This window comes from Hylobates moloch, unplaced genomic scaffold (genome assembly GCF_009828535.3).
Source record: "Hylobates moloch isolate HMO894 unplaced genomic scaffold, HMol_V3 SCAFFOLD_15, whole genome shotgun sequence".
Taxonomy (NCBI): Eukaryota; Metazoa; Chordata; class Mammalia; order Primates; family Hylobatidae; genus Hylobates; species Hylobates moloch.
This window is the reverse complement of record NW_026652290.1, coordinates 73,512,235-73,535,023: the sequence shown is the minus strand read 5'-3', so window position 1 is coordinate 73,535,023 and position 22,789 is coordinate 73,512,235.

The following is a 22,789-nucleotide window of genomic DNA, read 5'->3' as shown; positions in this document are numbered from 1 at the left end:
GTCATGGAGGCACTCCTGCACAGTTCAATGACGCTAGCTGAAAGAAGAGAAACATAGTATACCGCCTGTGAGTGGATTGGACTCCCTTTTTGGTCTTTTCTAATTATGAGATTATGATAAAATGGAAGTGATATTGTTTGGCTGTGTCCCCACCCAGATCTTATCTTGAATTGTAGTTCCCTGAATCCCCACATGTGGTGGGAGAGACCAGATGGAGGTAATTAAATCATGGGGGTGGTTTCCCCCATCCTGTTCTCATAATAGTGAGTTACTTCTCACAAGATCTGATGGTTTTATAAGGAGCTTCCCCCTTCTCTTGGTACTCATTTTCTTCTTGCTACCACACGTGAAGAAGGAGGTATTTGCTTCCCCTTCTGCCATAATTGTAAGTTTCCTGAGGCCTCCCAGCCATACTGAACAGTAAGTCAATTAAAGCTTTTTCCTTTATAAATAACCCAGTCCCAGGTATGTCTTTACTAGCAGTGTGAGAACAGACTAATATTGTAAATTGGTACCACAGAGAGTGGGGTGCTGCTGTAAAGACACCCAAAAATGTGGAAGTGACTTTAGAACTGGGTAAAGGCAGAGGCTGGAACTATTTGGAGAACTAAGAAGAAGACAGAAAAATGTGGGAGAGTTTAGAACTTCCTAGAGACTTGTAGGGCTCAAAGGACAGGACAATGTGGGAATGTTTGGAACTTTCTAGAGACTTGTTGAATGGCTTTGACCAAAATGCTGATAGCGATATTGACGATGAAATCCAGGCTGAGGTGGTTTCAGATGGAGATGAGAAACTTCCTGGGAACTGGAGTAAAGTTCACTTCTACTACGCAAAGACACTGGCAACATTTTGCCCAAGCCCCAGAGATCTATGAAACTTTGAACTTGAGAGATGACTTACAGTATTTGGAGGAAGAAATTTGTAAACAGCAAAGTGTTCAAGAGGTGACTTGGGTGGTGTTAAAAGCGTTGGTTTTGTGTATTCATAAAGATGTGGTTTGGGAATGAAACTTTTGCTTAAAAGGAAAGCAGAGCATAAAGTTTGAAAAATGTGCAGCCTAATGATATATGTGATAGAAAAGAAAAACCCATTTCCTGAGGAGAAATTCAAGCTGGCTGCAGAAATTTGCATTAGTAACTTGGAGTCTGATATTAATCACTAACACAATGGGAAAAATGTCTCCAGGATATGTCAGAGGCCTTTACAGCAGCCTGTCCCTATCACAGGCCTAGAGGCCTAGGTGGAAAAAATGGTTTTGTGGGCCAGAGCCAGGGCCTTGCTGCTTTGTCCAGTCTTTGGACTTGGTGCCCTGTGTTCCAGCCATGGCTAAAACAGACCAAGGTATTGCTCTGGCAATGATTTCCATGTGGCCTTGCGCCTGTAGGTACAAAGAAGTCAAGAATTGCGTTTTGGGAACCTCTGCCTAGATTTCAGGGAAGTATGGAAATACCTGGATGTCCAGGCAGAAGTCTCCTGCAGGAGCAGATCCCTCGTGGAGAACCTCTGATAGAGTCCCCACTGGGGCACTGCCTAGTGGAGATGTGAGAAGCAGGTCACAGTCCTCCAGATCCCAGAATGGTAGGTCTACTGACAGCTTGCACCATGTGCCTGGAAAAGCTGCAGACAGTCAACGCCAGCTTGTGAAAGTGGCCAAGAGTGGAGATGTATCCTGCAAAGCCACAGGGCAGAGCTGTGCAAGGCCGTAGCAGCCCACCTCTTGCATCAGTATGTCCTGGATGTGAGACATGGATTCAAACGTGATCATTTTGGAACTTTAAGGTTTAAGGACTGCCCTAATGGATTTTGAACTTGTGTGGGGCCTGTACCACCTTTGTTTTGGCCAATTTCTCCTATTTGCAATGGGTGTATTTACCCAATGCCTGTACCCCCATTGTACGGTAACTAATTTGCTTTGATTTTACAGGCTCATAGGCAAAGGGAATTCACTTGTCTCAGATGAGACTTTGGACTTGGATGTTTGAATTAATGCTGGAATGAGTTAAGACTTTGTTGGACTGTTGTAAGGGTATGATTGTGTTTTGAATTGTGATGATATGAGATTTGAGAGGGGCTAGAAGCAGAACGATATGGTTTGGCTGTGTCCCCATCCAAACCTCATCTTGACTTACAGTTCCCATGATCCCCATGTGTCATGGGAGGGAACCAGTGGAGATAGTTGCATCATAGGGGCAGTTTCCCCCATCTGTCCTCGTGACAGTGAGTTAGTTCTCATGAGATCTGATGTTTTTATAAGGGGCTTCTCCTTTCGTTGAACATTCATTATTCTTCTCGTTACAGCCACGTGAAGAAGTACATGTTTGCTTCCCCTTCTGTCATGATTGTAAGTTTCCTGAGGCCTCCAGAGCCATGCTGAACTGTAAGTCAATTAAACCTCTTTTTTAAAATAAATTACCCAGTCCCATGTATGTTTTTATTAGCAGTGTGAGAATGGACTAATACAGGAAGGGAGAGTACAAGTAAAACTCCATAGTATTTAGAGTTTAATGCCACCACAGTTAGTCTACCTATGCCATTAGAAGTATACTGATGCCTTTGTTTAGTTTCAAGAACATTTTTAAGATGCTCAGTAATGGATTCAGCATTCTATGTGTATGGTAGAAACAGAAAAAGTAGATGGTTTCACCCTATTTGTAGACTACTGCAAAAACTTTTTTATTTAGTCTTATTTTCTCCTCTAAAAACTTGGCATTAGCTCCTCCAATAGATTGACTATGGTTTCAACTGCCAAAACAATAAACCTCTACCCAAATTAAGACCATATTATACATTCCATTTTATATTCTTAATAAGTTATTTGCAAGCAGCTAAGTGCTAAATCAGTGTTTGCTAAAGAGTAAATTATCAGAAGAAGAAAATAGGGAGAATAAAAATTAATATTTGCCTTAGATTTACTCCAAATGTCACCTGATGAATAAGCCAATAAATATTCTAGAACCAATTCTATTTTTTTTTCTGTTTTCCTTTTTTACTGTTTCTCACCTTTCTTTATGTTCTTTCAATTTTTCCTTCATGATCCTTGGCTTTTTTGCTCATCTCCATTCCATTATGTTGCCATTCATTAGCAATTCAGAGTCACAGCAATGGTTTATCAATTGAAATTGAGCCCACTTATGGGAGACTTAGGTGGGAAAAGTTTCTTCCACTGCCATTTGAGGAAGGAGGACCATAGGAAGGAGGGTAGACACGAATGATGACACTAAAGTAAAAGATTCTCTTCTGGAGCTTAAATATATATATATATAACTCTCCTAGCAGAATTCCTAGAAACATTTGGATCCTCACTTTCTTGTCACCAGAACACCATGAACCTCATTTATCAAGTGCAAAATATCTGAGAAAAAATTAGAGGATGAACTGCAATTACAGCAGGAGATTTACTTACATATTAATTATCATTATTTTTATTTTGCTTTTGTAGAAGAATCAAAATGTTGTTTGGTATATCATAATTATTCTCATCACTTTACCCCCTAATTACCCCTTTTCCTTTGGTGTTATATTATTTTGGAAGCTTTTGTAGAAAAAAATTAAAAGTTGCTTATAGGTGGGCTCTCTTCCTTTATCTTCTGAAAGATGCAAAAAAAATTAAGAGATTGTGTTAGATATTCCAAATGAGAGGGGAGTGAATTGGAGTAGAGTAGAAGTTAAATTAAATGTATTTTTTGAATGGGCAGTGAAAGCTAGTGTGTATATCTAGAATAGTAGATACCCATGTTCCAGGTAAGTGGCAATTACTCAAAGGTCTACTATTTCTATGTGCACCCAGGTAGGCTGGATCCCAGAAAGCAGGGTACTTAGATTACCAAAAGCCTACCACATTCCTACTTGGAAGGAAAGCAGGAAAGCAACTGGTCATGCCAGGGGACAACATGGATTCAGATAAGGAAAACAATAGCAACAGCCAGGTGGTTGAAATTTACCTGGTTTCTGCCTCTATGTGTGATATAAACTTCTAGAGATTTATCTCACATTTCTAAAAAGAACTCACTTGTACAATAAAATACTGTGATTGAATATCATGCCATTTCCATAGGATAAGGGTCAGAGTCAGACATAGTCGATTACCGGAAATAGATATATGCAGAAGAACATATTACAAAAATATTTAGCACGTCTCAGGTGATGAACCAAGATCGATAAATGCTACATAAGACTATGTAAGGAAGCAAATCTGAGCTGGACAAAAGGTCAGGATTCTGTGGGAAAGAGTTGTGCTAAGGCTAAATGTCAATCCGCCCTATAAAAAGCCATGGAAACAGATTTCATATCAATGATGAGGTATCTTTTTTTCTGGAAGGGTTAACAAAAGAGCTATTCTATACCTTCACTTTTTCACAAATGGTACGTGTAATGCCTATTGTTATTTAATTAATAATGAAAAAGGCTTCAATAAATGCCATGCTAACTTGAACTTCAAACTCTGTGAAATGTGGTCTACACACAAATCTATCCAACAAAAGTACAAAGAAAGAAATAAAAAAGTAAGCAATCAAGCAAGCAATAATGATAACCTTTTAATGACTCTTAGAAGAAATATGAAACCAATCAATCTTAATGAACCAAAATACACATTTATCAAAATTAGAGATGTGGCATTTCATTTCACTTTGATATCTTGATCTCTTGGGTTTGTCATATTATTGAGATGCAGGGCAGATATAAAAAATCTCCTAATGGTCTTTATGTTTCTAAAATGAGGATGAGATTGTAAATCCTTAGGGTGCATATATGGCCTCAGTTGGGTTTTATTTTACTACCTTAGAAGAACTGATTAACTTATAGGGCATGATGATTTGTGTGTCTAATGTAGTTACATTCATTCAGTACCAAAGAAAAAATTACTCTTGAGATTAATGTAACAGTTCCAATTAATCCCACCATGCTTTAGTAGATAATTTATGAGACAGTAATAGAATGCCCAGCAAGCTTCCAATTACATATACACTAAATAGTCACTTAGTATTTTTGTTATTGATATATTTATTTTCTTAAAGGTGAAGAAAAATTTGTAAAGGGTTTCTTTGAAGTTAACATATTTAAGGAAAATAATATTTATGTGAAGAAATGAAATGACAAGTTTGGAAGGGTAGAATTGTATTATTTGAACATGATGTTGATCCATTCTGAGGTACTTAAAGAAAAATATAATTGAAAGCAGATTTTGTTTTATTGACCTTTAAGTTATAAATCAGAAGTACTGTTTAAAGTGTTTTTCTATATTTCTATTTTAAAATGGAACTGCGAATACAGATCTTTTTGCTGTTCATTAGCCTTCATCTAGTTTTCCCAGGTATTCTAAAATCAGACAGTTGACTCATAGCTCACACACCAAATCAAGCAAAATTTGAAAGAACACTTAGATTAAACTCTGGGTCTCTTTTCTATTCCTTTTGTAAAAACTGACTGTTTATGTAAATTTAGATGTAAAAATGTCAAGAGACTCTGAAGTCATTTTTGCATTCAAAGATGAGACCTGTCAAAGCATTATGACACATTTGAGTGTCAGGATATGAATGGATAAGATAATAGTATCATTAAAGCTTTGCTAATATTAAAGTGGGTTGAATATTTCTTGAATCACCTTAGTTCATCCTCTCATCATAGATTTGTAATATGTGGGAGCTAATGTATAGTTTAAATATAATTCTCATTTGCAGAAGAAAATTACTCATAATCTTTTACTATCATATTTAATCTGCATTTTCAACTTTAGATAAAACACTGAATTAAGAAATAAAGAAAATTATATTTAAATGAGAAAAAAATAGAAAAATTAATGAAAAAATTTTGTGTTATAAATTACATATTGACAGATTCCATAGTAGTTAATACAGGTTTTTAAAAAGTAACTCCTCAAAGACATGTAATTAATCTTATAGTTAGGTATGTTTTGATAACTGAGCAGGTCTTTGTATGAAGCCAATAGCAGACATCTTGTCAGTCACTTATTTTATTTATTTTTCTCATGAAAATAGGTGAATACTAAAGGAATATTTGAAAACAAATTCCACCAGTAAAAAGTGGAAGTTCCTCAGCCAATTTTGATTAATTTCATTAACCTCCCAGATATAACTACTGTCCAATAAATGCATATTTATTTACTTACATATACGTAGGTTTATCTATATCTATCTTCTGTCTGTCTACACATGAATATACGCACACACACTTATAAATATTTTGAGATTAATGGAATTATACTGTACATACGCTTTGCAACTTTTTTTCAATTAACTACATGAAATAAGGAGGTCTATTCGTATTATTATCTTAGATCTACCTTATAAATGGCAGCATATTTCATAGAACAAACATAGCATAACGTTTAACTGCTTCTAAGTTTTATGTCTTACAAAATGTTACAATAAATATTTGCATATTTATTCTTCTTCAAATGTAACAGTATTTTTCTCAGATAGGTATATAGAAACAAGAGTTTCTAAGTAAGTGTATCATTTTTAATTTGAAGAATTTAATCTCAAAAGCAGCTGGACTTTTACAGCTACCTCAATAGGATGTGACTATCCATTTTGTCAAAATCTCCTCAACACTGGATATTAATAATCTAATTTTGATCAATCTGTTTGAATGCATATTGTATCTCATTTTAATTTGCATGTTCCAGATTATTAGAAGGCTTGACAATCATATCTCAGCTGCATTTTTCTGAAATGTATAGACATTTTCTTTGGCATTTTCTTGATGGGTTCTTGTGCTATTTTATATTCTTTCTTTTTAGTAACTGAAATATACGCAAAATTGTAACCTTTCGTATTATATAGTTCACAAATATTTTTTCCAGTTTGTCACTTAACTTCGTATATGGTGTTTTTAAAATAATTTCATTTTTAAATTTTTTTCTTTGAGATAGAGTCTTGCTCTGTTGCCCTGGTTGGAGTGTAGTGGTGCATTCACAACAATCACTGCAGCTCAACCTCTCGGGCTCAAGCAGTCCTCACACCTTAGCCTCCTGAGTAGTTGGGACTACAGGTGTGCACCACCATGCCCAGCTAGTTTTTAAAAACAGTTTTTTTTGTAGAGACAGGGTCACCCTATGTGGCCCAGGCTGGTCTTAAACTCCTGAGCTCAACTGATCCTCCCACTTCAACTTCCCAAAGTGCTGGGATTACAGGCATGACCCACCACACCTGGTTTTAAGACTTAATTTAAAGCTCATATACAGCCAGACCTGTCTTTCCTTTATTTATAGCTTTGGAGTTTGGATTTTCCTCAAAATTTTCTTTGCCAAACTAAATTTTTAAAAATTCACGACTATTTCCTCCTCTTCTGGAATTCCTTTCTCTCTAGTAAATAAGAAATAATTTATGTAATAACTGACAATATATGTATAGATATAATGTCACCATGATATAAACTGTGAGGAAAGAGTTTGAGTCAGATAAGTGGCAAGGATGAGTAGAGAAAATCGTTATTTTCTATTAGTTGGTTACAAAACCCTATATGCGTAAATGGCATTTGATCTGAAACATAAATAAAAGAAGAAAGGAGTCATACACGTTTTGGTAATGGCGTTTCAGAGAGAGAAAATAAAAAATGCAAAGGCCTAGAGTCCTGAAAATATGCACATAACAAGGAGGATAGAATGGTTGCAGCGAATGAGAGAGTGAGCAGTCTCTGGATGTGGTTATTCAGGCACCTGATACAGCAGGGCATCATGGGCACATTGGGGACTTATTCTAAGTGTGATGGGAAGCCACTGCAAAATTTGAGAAAATAGTGAAATGATTAGACTTGCATTTTAAAATAATATATCTTGTTGCTGTGTGGAAAACAGACTTTGCAGAAGGCGGCTGAAGATAGGGGAGCAAGAAAGGAATCATGTATTAGGGTTTTCTGGGGGAAACAGAGCCAATGACACAGGCATGTAGACACAGGCATGTACAAATAACTTTGTTCTGAGGGATTGGCTCATGTGACTATGAAGACTGAGAAGCCTAATGATCTTCCATCTGCAAGTGGAAGAACCAGAAAAGTTGGTGGTGTAGCCCCAGTCCAAACCTGAAAGCCTTAGAACAAGAAGCACTGATGTCCTAGGGCAAGAGAAAATGAATGTCCAAACTTAAGCAGAGAGAACAAATTTGACTTTCCTTTCCCTTTCTATTCTATTTGAACCCTCAAAGAATTGGATGATGTGGCCACTCACGTTGGTAAGGGTGATCTTCTTCACTCGGTCTACCATTCCAAATGGTGCTTTTTTTTTCCTGAAAATACTCTCACAGAAAGCCCCAGAAATAATGTTTTACCAGCTGTCTGACTTCCTTTCACCCACTCAAGTTGATGTAAAATTTATCATCTTAAGCTTATCCCTTGTCACCTTGCCACCCGTATAACTCTCTTTATACCATACTTAATCTCCAAATGAAGACAATAACAAGGCCATAATTCTGACTAACATAATACAACTATTTTGTATACAACTGAAAATGCACTGATTCCTTCACCAAAAGAGATAAAATCCTTAAATGATGTTTATTTTTCTCTTGATATTCCGTAACTTAAATACCATAATGTTAAGTTAATAATATATAAACACTATGATACAAAGTCAGTGTATCTTATGTTATATGATAAGGGAATAAGGGAGAAAGAAAACAAAGATACTTTCGTAATATATGCATGTAGACACAAATGTATTCACAACAAAATAAGGAGGAAACACTCATGACAATTATTTCTGTAACTGATGACATGGTCATAGCTGGTATTCATAACTACCTTCTTTTTCTACCTATTCTCTGTTCCCTTCTTCAGCAAGGAGCTCAGTAGATCATGGTTCTATACCTGGCAAGATAACCCAAACTTTTCTTCATGAAGGGTCTCAGCCATTAATAGTCATGCCTGGATTGGGCTGTTGAAATTTTCCATTGACCACAATCACAGGGAATAGTAATACTAAGAGATAGCCTAAGGTATCTCTTGGATTTCAGACATACTTTATCTTACCTTCCTTGCTGGAGTAATGGTCCAATTTACTTTTATTAGGATCAATCACCATTGTCAACACCACAACTCCCTTCTTTGGCTATTGATTTAGGAGAATGGTGAGGAAGGGTTACACAATAGCCAGGTGGCACTCTTAACTTCTAGTTCAAGGGAATCATTGTTGTGTCTGCTGGTGGAAAGTACTCCTTTTGGAACTAAGCCCTGCAGGCCAGCAACCATTGTGGGAAAAGGAAGCAAAATTTTAGCTAATGTGTCAATAGAGGTAATAGTGAGTGGTGCCACTCCCATATCCATCCCTTGATCCTTAGATCTGCGATTCCTGGCTATTGGAGAAATAACATCATATACTGGATGCTGACTTGGAGCATATATACAGCCTTCTGGAGAACCTTGCCTCAGACCTGCAATGTATTGCCACCTGGCTGGCTATGTAACTGAGTCTTCAAATGGCCATTCCCCTGTTCAGTCAAGCCAGCTGCTTTAGCATGGTCAGGAACATGGTACAACCAGTGAATTCCATGAGCATGCCACACTCCCTTTTCTGCGAAGTGAATTCCTTGATCAGAAGCAATGTCATGTGTCATAAGGCATTCCACAAGTCTACTGATGATAGTTTAGCAGTAGCATTCCATGCCAATAGAAAAACAGTTATTAGGCTACTGAAGTCGTCCAGGCAAGAGATGTTAGTGGTCTAGATTTAAGGTATTAGCATTAGATGAGTGGCTGTCATGCTCAAAATATATCTTAGAAGCAGAGACAATAAGATTTGCTGCTGGATTTGATGCAATATATGAAAGAATGAGAGTGGTTTAGAATAACCACAAGAATTCTGGCCTGAGAGGCAGAGTGGGTGGAATGCTACTTACTGAGGTAGGGAAAAACGGAAATGAGTTAGATTTTAAATTGTGATCTAATACCACAAACATTTAATTCCTAATAGTTTTATAGTATTTATTTATATTGAGTAGAGATACACTCACACAACTATTTTGTTTTGGAAATCTTTTGCTTTTATTATTTAATATATTCTACTCAGTAAAATATAGAATAATCTTTTCAAGTTTTACTAAAGGGAATAAAAACATGTTATTGAAAGCTTAATAGTTAACAATGAGCTTATACATTATTTGAGGAGAATTGACATTTACCCAGTATTCTCATAAATAATTATGTTGTACAGTTTCATTTATGGTACTTCACTGAATCTAAACCACCAGTCACCACCGATTGTAAAATATATCAGGTTTTAGTAAGATTTATTAAAATGTGGAAAATTTTAATAAGAATTATCAAAATATGGAAAAATGAATTTTAGAACAGATGAAAAATGACAAATAAGATTGTTTACAATCACCATTAAATTTTGTAATTTTCTTCAAGCAGACATTTCCTTTTTAATGATGGGTTTATTCTTTTTCAAAATTCAAATTTAAAAATTTTTTGTGTACATAGTGGGTATATATATTCATGAATTTCATGAGATACTTTGATATAGGCATGCAATGAGCAATAACCACATCATGGAAAATGGGGTATCTATCCCCTCAAGCATTTATACTTTGTGTCACAAACAATTGAATTATACTTTTTTAGTTTTTTTACGTATAATTAAATTATTGACTATAGTCACCCTGTTGTGCTGTCAAATACTAAGCCACATTCATTCTTTCTATTTTTTTTTGTACCCATTGACCATCCCCTCCTCTCCTCCCATTACCCCACTAACTTATCCAGCCGCTGGTAACCATCCTTTTGTTTTCTGTCTCCATGAGTTCAATTGTTTTGATTTTTAGATCTCATAAATAAGTGAGAACATGTAATGCTTGTTTTTCTGTGCCTAGCTTATTTCTCTTAACATGATGACTCCAGTTCCATCCACATTGTTGCAAATGACAGGATCTCATATTTTTTATGGCCGAATAATACTCATTTTGAATAAGTACAACATTTTATTTATTTGTTCATCTGTTGATGGACACTTAGGTTGCTTACAAATTTTGACTATTGTGAACAGAACTGTAACAAACATGGGTGTGCAGATGTCTCTTTGACATACTGACTTCTTTTATTTTGGGTGTATATCCAGCAGAGAGGTTGCTACATTGTATGGTAGCTCTATTTTTTAGTTTCTTCAGGAACCTCCAAATTATCCTCCATAATGGTTGTACTAATTTAAATTTCCACCAAAAGTGCATGAGGTTTCCCTTTCCTCCACATCCTCTCTAGCATTTGGAATTGCCTGATTGCCTGTTTTTGTTGTTGTTTGTTTGTGGGTTTTTTTTTTTTTTTTGGATAAAAGCCACTTTAACTGAGGTGAGATGACATCTCATTGTAGGTTTTGTTTGTTTGTTTGAGACAGAGTCTCACTCTGTTACCCAGGCTGGAGTGCAATGGCACGATCTCGGCTCACTCTGCCTCCTGGGCTCAAGTGATTCTCATGCCCCACGTCCTGAGTAGCTGGGCTTACAGGCGTGTGCCACCATGCCTGGCTAATTTTTGTATAGTTTGAAGTCAGGTAATGTGATTCCTCCAGGTTTGTTATTTTTGCTCAGGATAGCTTTGGCTATTCTGAATCTGTCATGACTCCAAATAAATTTTAACGATTGTTTTTTCTGAATACTTTCTCTGTGTTATCTTAAATTTCTTTGAGTTTCCTCAAAAACAAGCTATTTTGAATTATCTGAAAGATCACATTTCTCCATTTCTCCAGGATTGATTCCTGGTGCCTTATTAGTTCATTTGGTTAAGTCATGTTTTTCTGGATGATCTTGATGCTTGTAAGTGTTTGTTGGTGTCTGGGCATTAAAGAGTCAGGTATTTTTTGTAGCCTTCACAGTCTGAACTTGCTTGTGTCTGTCTTTCTTGAGAAACCTTTCCAGGTATTCAAAAGGACCTAGGCCTCAAGCCCAATAATGCTGTGGTCTTTGCAGGCTCCCTTGGTTATCTTGGATAAGATCTGGAAGAATTCTCTGGGTTACCAGGCAGAAACTCTTGTTTTTTACCTAACTTTCTTCCAAACAATGATGTCTCTCACTCTCTCTCTTTGTCTGTGCAGAGGTGCCTCAACTGCGGGTGTGATGATGCAAGCAACTCTGTGGCCACCACCATTGGGATTTCCCTGGGTCAGACCTGAAGCCAGTACAGCACTGGGTCTCACCCAAAGCCCACTGTAACAACTACCTGGCTACCACCTATGTTCATTCAAGGCCCTAAGGCTCTATGATCAGTAGGTGACAAAACCAGTCAGGTTTGTTTCCTTCTTTTCAGGGTGGCAAGTTCCTCTAGGCCCTGGCTGAATCCAAAGATGCTGTCTGGGAGCCAGGGATTAAAGAAAAAAACTAACAAATTTACCTGATATTCTATTCCACTGTGGCTAAGCTGGCACTCAGACTATAATACAAAGTCCTCCCTGCCCTTCCCTCCCCTTATCATAAGCAGAGGAACCTCCCTGTGGCCATCATCACCAACAACCCATGGAGGGTTCTGCCAGGCCACCACCAATGTTCACTTAAAGCCTAAGGGTCTTCAGTCAGCTTGTGAATGCTGCCAGGTCTGGGACTCACCCTATAGGACAGTGGGGGCTCTCTCTGGCCCAGGGCAGGTCCAGAAATGCTGTCCAAGAGCTTAGGCCTTGGACTAAGAGTCCCCAAGGGCCTGCTTGTTTCTCTACCCAATATGGCTGAGCTGGTACCTAAGTACAACAGAAAGTCTGCTTTATTCTTTCCTCTGCTGTTCTCAAACTGGAGTCTTTCACCATAGCCACAATAGCTGAGACTGTGCTAGATCACACCTGAAGTCAGCATGTCTCAGAGTCCAAGGCCCATGGTGTATTACCTGGGTATTGTTGCTGGCTATTTAGTACCAAAGAGTTCTTTAGCCAGAAGATGATGAATGTGGCCAGGACTGGGTCCTTTTCTTCAAGGCAGTGGATTCCCTTTTGGCCCAGGGTGTGTATAGAAATGTCATCTGAGAGCTAGGGCCTGCAAGGGAGGCCTCATGTTTCTGCCTGGTGCCCTATCCTACTATAGCTGAGCTGGCATCCAAGCTGTACAACAAAGTCCTCTTCACTCTTCACTCTCCCCTCCTTAAGCAGAAGGGAGGAGTCACTGTTGTTGCTGTGAGCTGCACTACCTGAGGTTGGGCAAGGAATGGCACAAGCACTCTCATAGCTGCCAAGCTGGTATCTCAGTAGTCATGTGCTACCTTGGTCCAGCGGCTCTGAGCCCAGCCCAGTACTACTAGGACTTGCCTAGGAATTGCTGTCCTTTTGTCCTAGACTGCTTTTCATGTTTACCTAGGACCCTAGAGAACTTTGGCCTTCTGTGAGGAGGCTTGCCAAGAAACTCATGTTCCAACCACTGGGATGGGTGATTCTAGGGCTGGTCCAAATGTTCCCTCTGTGTAGGTGCTGGCTGAGCCCAGCATGCCTTTGCTCTCTGCTGTCACAGGGAAGCACCGAGTTCAATGTAAAATCCCCCAGTCACTGTACTCTCCCTCCCCAAGTGTCCAGATTCTCTCTCCACACCATGTAGCTGCTGCTGGCAAGGGAGGAGGGGTGGTGTCAGCAATTCAAGATTGTTTCTCCAATTCTCTTCAATGACTTTTTCAGCAATATAAAGTTAAAACCAAGTACTGTTGGGAGAGGGGCTGGCATGATGGCCAAATAAGAACAGCTATGGTCTGCAGCTCCCGGTGAGACCAACACAGAAGAAGTGTAATTTCTGCATTACCGACTGAGATACCCGGTTCATCATATTGGCATTGGTTAGACAGTGGGTGCAGCCCATGGAGGGGGAGCCGAAGCAGGCTGGGGCATCGCCTTACCTAGAAAGTGCAAGGGGTTGGGGAACTCCTTCCCTTAGCCAAGGGAAGCCATAAGGGATGGTGCTATCCAGCCCAGATACTAAGCTTTTTCCATGGTCTTCACAACCCGCAGATCAGGAGATTTCCTTGGGTGCCTACACCACCAGGGCCCCGGGTTTCAAGCACAAAATTGGGCGACCATTTGGGTAGACACTGAGCTAGCTGCAGGATTTTTTTTCTTGTATTCCAGTGGTGCCTGAAATGCCAGCTTGACAGAACCATTCACTCCCCTGGAAAGGGGGCTGAAACCAGGGAACCAAGTGGTCTTGCTCAGCAGCTCGCACCCCCGTGGAGCCCAGTGAGCTAAGATCCACTGGCGGCAAAGTACTGTAGCCAGGCTGCCTCTCTAGATTCTCCTCTCTGGGCAGAGCCTCTCTGAAAGAAAGGCAACAGCCTCAGTTAGGGGCTTATAGATAAAACTCCCATCTCCCCGGGACAGAGCACCTGAGGGAAGGGGGCTGCTGTGGGCTCAGCTTCAGCAGATTTAAAAGTTACTGCCTGGGGGCTCTGAAGAGAGCAGCCAATGTCCCAGCACAGGGCTTGAGCTCTGCTAAGGGAAAGACTGCCTCTTCAAGTGGGTCCCTGACCCCCATGCCTCCTGACTGGGAAACACCTCCCAGCAGGGGTTGACAGACACCCCATACAGGAGAGCTCTGGCTGCCATCTGGCAGGTACCCCTCTGGGACGAAGCTTCCAGAGGAAGGAGCAGGCAGCAATCTTTGCTCTTCTGTAGCATCTGCTGGTGATACCCAGGCAAATGGTCAGGAGTGGACCTCCAGCAAAATCCAGCAGACCTGCTGAAGAAGGGCCTGACTGTTAGAAGGAAAACTAACAAACAGAAAGCAATAGCATCAACATCAACACAAAGGATGCCCATGCAAAAACCCCATCCAAAGGTCATCAACATCCAAAACCAAAGGTAGATAAATCTATGAAGACAGGGAAAAACTAGCACAAAAAGGCTGAAAATTCCAAAAACCAGAATGCATCTTCTCGTCCAAAGGATCAGAACTCTTGGCCAGCAAGGGAACAAAACTGGATGGAGAATGAGTTAGACAAATTGAAAGAAGTAGACTTCAGAAGGTGGGTAATAACAAACTCTCCCAAGCTAAACAGCATGTTCTAACCCAATGCAAGGAAGCTAAGAGCCTTTATACAAGGTTATTGGAACTGCTAACTAGAATAACCACTTTAGAGAAGAACATAAATGACTTGATGGAACTGAAAAACACAGCACAAGAACTTCGTGAAGCCTACACAAGTATCAGTAGTCAAATCGATGAAGAGAAGAAATGATATAAGAGACTTAAGATCAACTTAATGAAATAAAATGTGAAGACAAGATTAGAAGAAAAAGAATGAAAAGGAATGAACAAAGCCTCCAAGAAATATGGGACTATGTGAAAAGACCAACCCACATTTGATTAGTGTATCTGAAAGTGACAAGGAGAATGGAACCACGTTTGAAAACACACTTCAGCATATTATCCAGGAGAACTTCCCCAACCTAGCAAGACAGGCCAACCTTCAAATGCAGGAAATTCAGAGAACACCACAAAGATACTCCTTGAGAAGAGCAACCTTAAGACACATAATCATCAGATTCACCAAGGTTGAAATGAAGGAAAAAATGTTAAGGGCAGCCAGAGAGAAAGGTCAGATTACCCACAAAGGGAAGCCCATCAGACTAACAGTGAATCTCTCTGCAGAAACCCTACAAGCCAGAAGAGAGTGGGGACCAATATTCGACATTCTTAAAGAAAAGAATTTTCAACCCAGAATTTCATATCCAGCCAAACTAAGCTTCACAAACAAAGGATAAATAAAGTCCTTTACAGACAAGAAGATGCTGAGGGATTTTGTCACCACCCGGCCTGGCTTACAAGAGCTCCTGAAGGAAGCACTAAATATGGAAAGGAAAAACCAATAGCAGCCACTGCAAAACATACCAAAATGTAAAGACCATCAACACTATGAAGAAACTGCACCAACTAATGTGCAAAATAACCAGGTAGCATCATAATGACAAGATCAAATTCAAATATAACAATATTAATTTTAAATGTAAATTGGCTAAATGCCTCAATTAAAAGACACAGACTGGCAAATTGGATCAAGAGTCAAGACGCTTCAGTGTGCTGTATTCCGGAGACTCATCTCATGTGCATAGACACACCTAGGCTCAAAATAAAGGGATGAAGGGGTGTCTACCAAGCAAATGGAAGAAAAAAAAAAAAGCAGGGGTGGCAATCCTAGTCTCTGATAAAACAGACTTTAAACCAACAAAGATCAAAAAGGACAAAGAAGGGCATTACATAATGGTAAAGGGATCAATGCAACAAGAAGAGCTAACAATCCTAAATATATATATATGGACCCAATACTGGAGCACCGAGATTCATAAAGCAAGTTCTTAGAGACCGACAAAGAGACTTAGACTCCCACACAATAACAGTGGGAGACTTAAACATCCCACTGTCAATATTAGACAGATCAACAAGACAGAAAATTAACAAAGATATTCAGAACTTGAACTCAGCTCTGGACCAAGGGGACCTAATAGACAACTACAGAACTCTCCACCCCAAATCAACAGAATATACATTCTTCTTAGCACCACATTGCACTTATTCTAAAATTGATCACATAATTTGAGGTAAAACATGCCTCAGCAAATGCAAAAGAATGGAAGTCATAACAAACAGTCTCTTAGACCACAGTGCAATCAAATTAGAACTCAGGATTAAGAAATTCACTCAACATCGTACAACTACATGAAAACTGAACAACCTGCTCCTGAAAGACTACTGGGTATATAATGAAATGAAGGCAAAATAAATAAGTTCTTTGAAACCAATGAGAACGAAGACACAACATACCAGAGTCTCTGGGACACAGCTAAAGCAGTGCTTAGAGGGAATTTATAGCACTAAATTCCCACATCAGAAAGCTAGAAAGATCTAAAATCAACACCCTAAAATCACAATTAAAAGAACTAGAGAACAAAAAGCAAACAAATTCAAAAGCTAGCAGAAGACAAGAAGTAACTGAGATTAGAGCAGAACTGAAGGAGATAGACACATGAAAAACCATTAAAAAAAAAAAATGAATCCAGGATCTGGTGTTTTGAAAAGATTAACAAAATAGATATGCCACTAGCCAGACGAATAAAGAAGAAAAGAGAGAAGAATCAAATAGACACAATAAAAAATGATAAAGGGGACATCACCATAGATCCCACAGAAATACAAACTGCCATCAGAGAGTACTATAAATACCTCTACACAAATAAAATAGAAAATCTAGAAGAAATGGATAAATTCCTGAACACATACACCCTCCCAAGACTAAACCAGAAAGAAGTTTAATCCCTGAATAGACCAATAGAAAGTTCTGAAATTGAGGCAGTAATTAATAGGCTACCAACCAAAAAAAGGCCATTACCAGACAGGTTCACAGCTGAATTCTACCACAGGTACAAAGAGGAGCTGGTACAATTCCTTCTGAAACTATTCCAAACAATAGAAAAAGAGGGACTCCTCCCTAACTCATTTTATGAGACCAGCATCATACTGATACCAAAACCTGGCGGAGACACAACAACAACAACAAAAAAAAAAAAAAAAAAAAGAAAATTTCAGGCCAATATCCCTGATGAACATCGATGCGAAAATCCTCAGTAAAATACTGGCAAACCAAATCCAGCAGCAAATAAAAAAGCTTATGCACCACGATCAAGTTGGCTTCATTCTGGGATGCAAGTCTGGTTCAACATATGCAAATCAATAAATATAATTCATTACATAAATGAAACCAATGACAATAACCACATGATTATCTCAATAGATGCAGAAAAGGCCTTTGATAAAATTCAACACTCCTTCATGCTAAAAACACTCTATAAAGTAGGTACTGATGGAACATATCTCAAAATAATAAGAGCTATTTATGACAACCCCACACCTAATACCATACTGAATGGGCAAAAACTAGAAGTATTCCCTTTGAAAACCGGCACAAGACAAGGATGCTCTCTCTTACCACTCCTATTCAACACAGCATTGGAAGTTTTGACCAGGGCAATCAGGCAAGAGAAAGAAATAAACGGTATTCAATAGGAAAAGGGAAAGTCAAATTTTCTCTGTTTGCAGATGACATGATTGTGTATTTAGAAAACCCCATCATCTTGCCCCAAAACTCCTTAAGCTAATAAGTAAATTCAGCCAAGTCTCAGGATAAATTACAGGCATTTTTATACACCAATAATAGACAGAGAACCAAATCATGAGTGAACTCTCATTCACAGTTGCTACAGAGAGAATAAAATACCTAAGAATACAGCTTGCAAAGGATGTGAAGGACCTCTTCAAGGAGAAATACAAATCACTGCTCAAGGAAATAAGAAAGGACACAAATAGAAAATCATTCCATGCTCATGGATAGGAAGAGTCAATCTTGTGAAAATGACCATACTGCCCAAAGTAATTTATAGATTCAGTGCTATTCTCCTCAAGCTATTGTTCACTTTTGACTTTCTTCACAGAATTAGAAAAGAAAAACTACTTTAAATTTTATATGGAAACAAAAAAGAGCCCATATAGCCAAGACAGTCCTAAGCAAAAAGAACAAAGCTGGAGGCACTACGCTACCTGAATTCAAACTGTACTACAAGCCTACAGTAACCAAAACAGCATGGTGCTGGTACCAAAACAGATATATAGACCAATGGAACAGAACAGAGTCCTCAAAATTAACACCACACATCTACAACCATCTGATCTTTGACAAATCTGACAAAAACAAGCAATGATAAAAGAATTCCCTTTTTAATAAATGGTGTTGGGAAAACTGGCTAGCCATATGCAGAAAACTTAAACTGGAGCCCTCCTTACACCTTATACGAAAATTAACTCAAGATGGATTGAAGATGTAAATTTAAGACCTAAAACCATAAAAACCCTAGAATAAAACCTAGGCAATACCATTCAGAGCACAGGCATGGGAATACACTTCATGACTAAAACAGCAGAAGCAATGGCAACAAAAACTAACATTGACAAATGGGATCTAATTAAACTGAAGAGCTTCTGCATGGCAAAAGAAACTATCATCAGAGTGAATAGGCAACCTACAGAGTGGGAGAAAATTTTTGCAATCTATCCATCTGACAAAGGGCTAATATCCAGAATCTATAAGGAACTTAAACAAATTTGCAAGAAAAATACAAACAATCCCAACAAAAAGTAGGCAAAGGATATGAACTGACACTTCTCAAAAGAAGACATTTATGTGGCCAAGAAACATACGAAAAAAAGCTCATCATCACTGGTCATTAGAGAAATGCAAGTCAAAACCACAATGAGATGCCATCTCACCAGTTAGAATGGCAATCATCAAAAAGTCAGGAAACAACAGAAGCTGGAGCAGATGTGGAGAAGTAGGAAAACTTTTACACTGTTGGTGGGACTGTAAATTAGTTCAATCATTGTGGAAGACAGTATGGTGATTCCTCAAGGATCTAGAACAAGAAATACCATTTGACCCAGCAATCTCATTACTGGGTATATACCCGAAGGATTATAAATCATTCTACTGTAAAGACACATGCACACATATATTTATTGCGGCACTATTCACAACAGCAAAGACTTGGAATCAACCCAAATGCCCATCAATGATAGACTGGATGAAGAAAATGTGGCACATATATACCATGGAATACTGTGCAGTCATAAAAAAGGATGAGTTCATGTCCTTTACAGGCACATGGATGAAGCTGGAAACTATCATTCTCAGCAAACTAACACAGAAACAGAAAACAAACACCCCATGCTCTCACTTATAAGTGGGGGTTGAACAGTGAGAATATATGGACACAGGAACGGGAACATCACACACCTGGGCCTGTTGGTTGGTGGGGGCCAAGAGGAGGGATAGCATTAGGAGAAATACCTAATGTATATGATGCATTGATGGGTGCAGCAAACCACCATGGCACATGTATACCTATGTAACAAACCTGCACATTCTGCACGTGCATGTATCCCAGAAGTTAAAGTGTAATAAAAAATTAATAAAATTTGTTTAAAAAAGAGTGAGTGATGCATGTAAGGAATGAAACTTGATCCTCCTCATCTGCATCTTACACAAAAATCAACTCAAGATGGATTAAGGACTTAAGATGGATTAAGGGCTTAAACCTAAGACCTGAAGCTATAAAAATTCTAGAAGATAGCACTGGAAAAACACTTCTAGATGTCAGCTCAGGCAAGGATTTCATGACCAAAAACCCAAAAGCAATTGCAATAAAAACAAAGATAAATAGCTGAGACCTAATTAAACTCAAGGGCTTTTGCATGGCAAAAGGAACAGTCAGCAGAGTAAACAGACAACCGACAGAGTGGGAGAAAATCTTCACAATCTGTACATCTGACAAAGGACTAATATCCAGAACCTATGATGAACTCAAACAAATCAGTAAGAAAAAAAAATCAATATCATCAAAAAGTGAGCTAAAGACATGAATACACAATTCTCTAAAGAAGATTTACAAATATGAAAAAATGCCCAACATCCCACTAATGATCAGGGAGAGGCAAATCAAAACTACAATGTGATACCACCTTACTACTATAAGAATGGCCATAGCCAAAGAATAAAAAAAAAGTGGATATTGGCATGGATGTGGTGATCAGAGAACATTTCTACACTGCTGGTGGGGATGTAAACTAGTATAGCCGCTATGGAAAACAGCATGGAGATTCCCTAAAGAACTGAAAGTAGAACCACCATTTGATCCAGCAATCCCACTACTGGCTGTCCACCCAGAAGAAAAGAAGTCATTATTCAAAAAAAGATATTTGTTTATAGCAGCACAATTCACAATAGCAAAGTGGTGAAACCAACCCAAATACCCATTAATCATCGAGTAAAGAAACTCTGGTAGATAGATAGATAGATAGATGATAGATAGATAGATAGATAGATAGATAGATAGATAGATAGATAGATGATGGAATACTACTCAGCCATAAAAAGGGATGAATTAATGGCATTTGCAATGACCTGGATGAGATTAGAGGTTATTATTCTAAGTGAAGTAACTCAGGAATGGAAAACCAAACATCCTATGTTCTCACTGACCTGTGGCAGATAAGCTATCAGGACACAAAGGCATAAGAATGATACAATGAACTTTGGGGAGTTGGGGGAAATATTGGGAGGGGAGTGAGGGATAAAAAACAACAAATATGGGGCAGTGTATACTGCTTGGGTGATGGGTGCACAAAGTTCTCATAAATCTCCACTAAAGAACATACTCATGTAACAAAATACCACCTGTACCCCAATACCTCATGAAAAAACAAGATTTTTTTAAAAAAGGAAAAAAAAAAAAAAACAAGTACTGTCATTACTCACCTGATTTTTGGTTCTTGTGATGGTTCTTTTCTGTGTGCAGATAGTTATTAATATTTGGTGTTCCTTCAGGGAGAGCAAATGGTGTAGGCTTCTATTGAGCCATCTTGCTCAGTTGTATCAATGGGTTTATTGTGAAACATTTAATAGGTACTTTTGCTATGGTGAACTGAATGTCATTCCTTCCTTCTTTTCTTCCTTCCTTCATCCTTTCCTTTCTCGGTTCCTTCTTTCATCCCACCTCACTTTATCTTTTCTTCCCTTTTTAAACATATTGGTACTAATCATTGTATTTTGTTGTTCTTCATTGATAATTTACAGGAAACCTATTGATTTATGTATTTTATAAATTTCTGGCCACAAAACATATTTTCCAATTTTTAATTAATCTCTTGACTTTTCTGGGTAACTAATGAGAAATACTTCAAATACTGTGTGCTTATTCTCTTTCTTTAAAATATTAATAAATCTTATTTTTTAAATTATCTTATTGCATCGAGCCTGGCTAAATATTATTAGTGCTAATAGTCACTTTGTTCAATTTCAGACATTAATAGGGTTGTTTCAAATGTTTTACTCTTACATTTTCTTTTTGTTGCATATTACTGGTGGATACCTTTTATAAAATTAAGATAGTTTCGGTCCCAAGCTTGGTAAGAATTTGTGATTTCTTAGCTCTTTTACTTTAAAATCAGGAATCTGTGTTAAATTTAATGGAAGCTCGTATAGACAATCTAGTAAGATAGATATCTGAGAGTTTATTTTATTACTATGTTAATATTATTTCACTAATATATTTTCTCATTTAAACAACTCATGCATTTCTGTAATACATTCTACTTGGTTATAATATATATTTAAATCACTGTTATATTAAATTAGCCTACATTTTATTTATAACTTTTTCATTGTTTTATAAAATCTTGATTTTCTCCCACTGTCCTTTTCCTGGAAAATAATACATTTTTTCATTTCTCTGATTGGGTTTTTATAATATAGAAAATTTTAAAGATAAAATAAAAAGAAATCACTTGGAACTATGCCTAGGATTAGTATGTTTTTAGGGATATGTCCTTAATTCCTGATATTTTCTTCTAAGGTAACTGGACCATAGATGTTGCACTTCCATTTCCAATTAATTTTGCAAATTACTATTTTTGAAAAAAATCCATTTCACTTAGCGCATAAACTTTTATTGGCATAAAGGTTTATTCATTAATATTAATATCTTTAAATATCTCCTGCATTGTATACTTACATTCCTTTTATTAAATGTTCTTTTAAATATAACTTTTAAATAAAAATTTTTTAAAAATCACTAATCAATGTTTTATCTATTTCATTGACGTAAAGTGACTGATATTAATTTTATTTTAGCAAGTATATTGGTTTTTGTGTTTCTTTTATAAAAACAATTTATTATGTTTATTATTTCATCACCTCAATCTTTTACCATATATGTTTTCACTTTATCTTCCTGGAATAAATGCTTACTTCACTCATTTTTATTCTTACTTTTTTTTT